The sequence below is a fragment of the Eubalaena glacialis genome, chromosome 11, assembly GCF_028564815.1.
Source record: "Eubalaena glacialis isolate mEubGla1 chromosome 11, mEubGla1.1.hap2.+ XY, whole genome shotgun sequence".
In the NCBI taxonomy this organism is placed as follows: domain Eukaryota; kingdom Metazoa; phylum Chordata; class Mammalia; order Artiodactyla; family Balaenidae; genus Eubalaena; species Eubalaena glacialis.
Window position 1 is genome coordinate 8,589,425 of NC_083726.1, and position 6,035 is coordinate 8,595,459.

At 45.0% G+C, this 6,035-nt stretch overlaps 1 protein-coding gene across 1 annotated transcript in view; it reads right to left on the bottom strand.

The window, feature by feature from the left end:
- The window catches only part of SGSM3 (small G protein signaling modulator 3), a 35,132-nt gene extending 29,097 nt beyond the window's left edge, over positions 1-6,035 (bottom strand). Inside the window, 1 exon segment of the mRNA XM_061206718.1 lies at positions 5,952-6,035. The gene's annotated coding sequence lies outside the window, so the exon portion shown is untranslated.

Below are 6,035 nucleotides of genomic sequence, written 5' to 3' on the forward strand. Positions count from 1 at the left end.
CATAGGAGCTTAGGGCACTTAAAAGGAACAGATCATAAATATAGTTAACAAAGTCCCTATTCCTCATATAATTAAACCACAGAGGTCAAAAACTACCTTTAAGTCACTCATTTGGCCATACCATCTATATAATTACTGGGAATTTTTCATTTGCAGATATGAAAACACCTACCCAATAACCCTAGAGTATGGTAATCCAATCCTGTGTACTTTGTGGCAGTGGTTAGATGGAGGTATTAGAAGGGAGATACCACGAAAGAAGGAAAAGTGTTTATTGAGCATTTACCATACTTGCTAAGCACTCCCCATTTTATACTTGAGAAATCCAGGGCTCAGAGAGGTTAAGCAGCTTGCCCATTATCAGTCAGTGAGTCAGAAGTGACTCCTAAGTGGTCCCTCTCTCTCTACCACACTGACTAGTACAACTGAGCTGTCAATTCTCCAGCACAGTGCCCTGGGAAGACACAGAAGCCACTTGTGCGTGTGTAAGAACAATGTACCTTGACTTGGGAATGGAGCCCAGTGGGAGCCAGGCAGAGTTAAAACATGATACAAGCAACTGTATTAAGAAACATAAATTTCTGTGAAAATTCCAAATTAAATATAAATTAGGAGAGAATCCCCATAGTACAAGAGCAAATGAATTTCTCTAACAGACCTGCACCTATGTTTAGAGATCATTAGCTTCTTCAATGCTGGGCGCAGGGCAAAGGCTCTTACAACAGAGTCACAAATGATGAAGTTAGAAGGATCTTTTGAGTTCATCTCCCTCTTACTTTTTTCAAAAGAAAGAAACTGAGGCTAAAGAGGTCAAAAGACTCATTTAAAGCCGTAAAGAGAGTAGGTGACACAGCCGGACCAGAAGCTAAGTCTCCTATTTCCACTATCCCAACCTCAAACTGAATCAAAAACTTGGGAACAACATGGTAACAGGCAAACTGCATTACACTCAGACCAGCATCATTATCACCAGAAATTCCAGGAAAGATGTCAGAGGAGGTTGTCCTCCTGCTGTTATAAACCTTAGGGTTAGACAATAACTTTTTTTTTTTTTGGCTGCGCGGCATGAGGGATCTTAGTTCCCCGACCAGGGATCAAACCCACGCTCCCTGCATTGGAAGTACGGAGTCTTAACCACTGGATCGCCAGGGAAGTCCCAGGAAGCTGCTATTTTAAATTAGGTGTTCAGGGAAGGCTCAATGAGAAGGTGATGTGAAGAACGTAAGGGGCAGGACTTCCCTGGCGGTCCAGTGGTTAAGAATCCACCTGCCAATGCAGGGGACACGGGTTCGATCCCTGGTCCGGGAAGATCCCACATGCTGCAGAGCAACTAAGCCCATGCGCCACAACTACTGAGCCTGCACTCTAGAGCCCGCGAGCCGCAGCTACTGAGCCCACGTGCCTAGAGCCCGTGCTCTGCAACAAGAGAAGCCACCGCAATGAGAAGCCCACGCACTGCAATGAAGAGTAAGTAGCCCCCACTCCCTGCAACTAGAGAAAGCCCATGTGCAGCAACGAAGACCCAGCATGACCAAAAATAAATAAATTAATTTTAAAAAAACTGTTAAAAAAAAAATGTAAGGGGCTGGGTGAAGCAGGGGTGTGGGGCAGAGACAACAGGAAACCAGGCTGGCCATACACGGAAAGGCAGGAACAGTCTGTTCTAGAACAATCTCTAGGGCTCAGAGTCTGGAGACTTAGATTTCAATCAGAGAATCATAATTGAGGAGAACTTTACAGGTCATTTAGTACAACTACCCATCACATTATTAAACACCTTTATTACAACTCTCAGGTGACCATCTTGTCACTGTTCCTCACCTTAAGTGGGCATAATACTACTATACAGGGTGGTTGTGAAGATTGAGTTAATAGAAGTAAAATTCTTAGAACTGTGCCAAGTCTATAGTAAACACCCAATAAATAAGAGCTATTATTGAGTGGTGACAGTAGTAGTAACTATCCTAATTTTACAGATAAGCAAAATGAGGCATTGGGAAGCTATATCACTTTTGTTAAGTTTTCAAAGTTTAAAGTGGTAGAGCCAGAATTTGAACTTTATTGTAGGTGCTAATTACTATATCCCACTGACTTCAAAAGCAAAAAAAAAAAAAAAAAAAGTGGTACTTGGACTTTAATCCTATGACCTCAAGTCACACAAATTAAGGATATTTACAAATGAAACTCAAACACAAGAAGAGGGAAATGATCTGTTGTTTCATGTCTTTAGAATGTTAGCTAGAAGGCTAACTAGGTATCTAGGAAGACCAGGAATAGTTGTATGGTTTTGTTAAGGAAAAAAAAAAATCTATTAGTCCTAATTGGAAATCAGGCCCTTCCCAAGAATAAGCTTTCTGATAACTGGACTGGTGCTTTCAATCTCATTTCTCACGTTACTCTTACTGATAAAGGTATTTAATGATTCCAAAGAAATTAACTTCCCCAAACAATCCAGAACATTAGCAGAGAAAAAAAATACATACAAAACCTACATCACAAACACTTAGAAAAAGCAGAGATGTGTTTATAACTGAAAAAGAGGCATAATATTGGAAGTGAAAACAGTTAGCAGTTAACTGTGCCTACAGAAAAGAGGTGAATGTCTCTCTCCTCATTTATGAATTGTGAGCATAAATTAACAAGCCTTAATGTTCAAAAAGGGGAGGTGATTATATGTATACTATTTCAAACAATGGTGTCTTCAAAATCAGTTCATAAACCACACTGAACGTCAGCCTCATTACTTCAGTCACATGGTGCTGCTGAGAGTCTAGCACCTCCCACGAGCTGAACAACATCCTATGAGGTATTCACTCCACAAACATCTACTGACCAGTGTTCTAGGAGAGAGGAGTGGGGTGGTGAAAAAGACAAAGGCCCTGGGGCTTCCCTGGTGGCGCAGTGGTTGAGAATCTGCCTGCCAGTGCAGGGGACACGGGTTCCAGCCCTGGTCTGGGAAGATCCCACGTGCCGCGGAGCAACTGGGCCCGTGAGCCACAACTACTGAGCCTGCGCGTCTGGAGCCTGTGCTCCGCAAGAAGAGAGGCCACGATGGTGAGAGGCCCGCGCACCGCGATGAAGAGTGGCCTCCGCTTGCCACAACTAGAGAAAGCCCTCGCACAGAAACGAAGACCCAACACAGCCATAAAAAAAAAAAAAAAAAAAGACAAAGGCCCTACTTTCACAGAGCTGACACTGTAGGCAGGTATTATGAAGAAGAAATTAAGGCTCAGGTCCCAGGTCTGGCAGACTCTAAAGCCTACACTGTATATTTCAACTGTATCATCTCTCACTGGCGAGTTACAACTTCTAAGAGTCCACACCTAAGCATGCAGTCCTGACACCATTGCCTGGAACAACTTAGGGTTTCTCTCTGTTGGCAGTCCACTATCACCTTCTCAGTGAAGTGTTCCTCCCCCACTCCCAAGAGCAAAGACTGCTCGGTCAGGAGTTAACATACAGTGACCCGTATAAAATTCTTTTTCTCCCTCATTAGCTCCTAAACTCCCTCAGGGCAAGAACCATATCTCAGCCTCTTTGTAAGTCTAGAAGATGGTACCTAAGGTAGATATTCAATCAATGGCTGAGTGGAGTTCATGAGAGCAATTTCAATAGAGTCGAGGGGTGGGGGCCAGACTGCAATGAAATAAGGAGTAAACAGAAGAGAAGGGCATAGAGTTTGCTTTTTAAGGACAAATCTAGAAAGGAAACAGATGGGAAGTGACAGTAGTTTGAAGAAGAATTGTGGCCACAGGAAAGGTGGGTTTTTTTGTTTTTTTTTTTTAAGAATGAGAAAGACTTGAACATATATGTTGGTAGGGTAGTACAGTGCAGTAGAAAGAGCAGGGATGCCAGAATCAGAGACCTGAATTTGCATTCTGGCCCTGTCACTATGTCTGTGGACAAATCACTTAACCTCTGTACTTCAACTTACACACATATAAAATGACAATGATAAACCTGTACTTCACTGTGACGATTACAGCACTTGGCAAAGAGAAGAGATTCAGTAAGTGGTACCAATGATTATTACCGTATGTGGAAGCCTGGACTCTGGTGTGCTAACCCCTCCCGCATAGTTTGTGCTTCAGTCCAGAATTCCTGTCTCATTCCTTGTGTAATATGTGACGGCAAAGAAACAAGACCCTTATTTCTCCTGTATGTGCCACCCTCTGTGCTATTCCACTTCCTTGTGACAGTCTGCATGAGCTCATGAATGGCTGCTGTGGAAAATTACTGATGTCACCAGCTGAGGAAGAGAGACAATCTGGAGAATAAGCAGATGAAACTGATGTTAAATTATCAAATGTACCAGATTTTGAGCTCCTGCCAAAGCGTTCATTGAGAACTAGGAAGAGAGAAACCAAAAACACAAACACACAAAACCTTGTTTAAGTTTCTAAGCCAACAAGGTGTCCCCAGCATCCACTCTGGGCACTGAAAGATGGCGGTATGATAAAAGAGATGATTCCTGAGATCCTTTCTCAATATTTTACCCTGACATCAGGTTCATTTCTGTGAGGTACCTCACCAACTCTTCTGTCAACCTGACAAGTTCCCAAATTCACAAGATTAATATTTAAACAATTTTTGTTCACAGCCTTCTAAAGTTGATGCCATGGGTCGTGTTCACCTGTTACCTATATCTGGTCAAGAAAAACACCTCACCCCGGCCCTCTCTCCCAGATCACACACCCCCATGCTTAAAAAGGGATAGGAAGAGGGCTAAAGCCCAGGCTAATGTAACAATTAGTGATGAAAAGGCTACCGGCACCTGGGATTATTAAAAGACAGGAAAGATGTTGACTATTATTTAGAATCAATTACCAGCTAATCATGGAGAACAGAAATAAATATGTAAAACAAAGAAGATATAACTCCATCGTTTAGAGTTCAGAGAGAACTGGAAGATACAGAAAAGAGATGAAGAGGAAAAGGAGGAAATATATGTGTACCTACAAACTTAATCATAAACAATCACAAAAGCTACAAATAAACAAGTCGAAGTTGAAAATTCACTTTTTGTGAAACAGAGTCTGATTAGGAACTTGAATTTACCAAGAAAGAAAAAGAAAGAAGGGTAAAGAATATTCCAGACACTTCTAAATATCCCACCAAAGAGCAAGCATAAAAGAGCCAGCAACCCACCACAAATCGCATATGCAGCACAAGCCTGGAAAATATGATACAGTCATTCGTCACCAAAAAGAGACTTTAAATCACCTCTCCCCGCCGCCCCATATAAAAAGCACCTTGGATCGATCATTAAACCGTGTATGAGAATAATTTTCAAAATTCCAATCCTAACCACACTGGCTGAGTCCTGGCTAGTACATGCCTCAATTTCTCCAGAGTTAAAAACCCATATTACAGTGTGTTCCGAGTCTGGCCAGAATCTGAGCCTGTGTTCTGACACCAGACTTGAATTTTTAACGTAAAGTTACAAGTCACACCTGAAGAAGACTTTGCTGCTGTAAACGTATCCGAGGCAGCCGTTTTTTCAAAAAACCCAAAAAACAAAAAAGGTCGCCGGCCTGAGGTGCGGCTTCTGTAAACTGCTCCCAGCCGCGGGAGGGGGCCGTATTCGGGCTCGAGCGCCCAGGGCACTTCAGCTCGGGCGCCAGGAGCCCCCCTTCCCGCTGGGCCGGCTGGGGGTCCTGCCCCGGGAGGCCGCCCCCCGCCCCGAGCACCGCCCGCGACCCTCAGGCCTCGCGCCCCTCAGGCCTCGCGCCCGACCTCTAGAGCCCGGGCCTAGCCGGGACCCCCGCCCCGCGCGCCGCACGAGCGAGGGCCGGGCCGGCCGGCTACGGCGCCGCCTTGCTCCTCGGCCCATCAGTCCGTGGGTCAGTCGGTCGGTCCACAGACCCTCACGTCCCCACCGGAGGGGCACAGGTGGGCGCCGGGCCCCGCAAACCCAGCGAGTCTCAGCCAACCTCTCGCTCCACACTCACCTGCCCCGCGGGGGACGCCCAGCTGCCCCGCGGCCGTGCGCCTCCGCCACCACTGTGCCAAAGCTTGTCAGGCTCGAAGCTCGA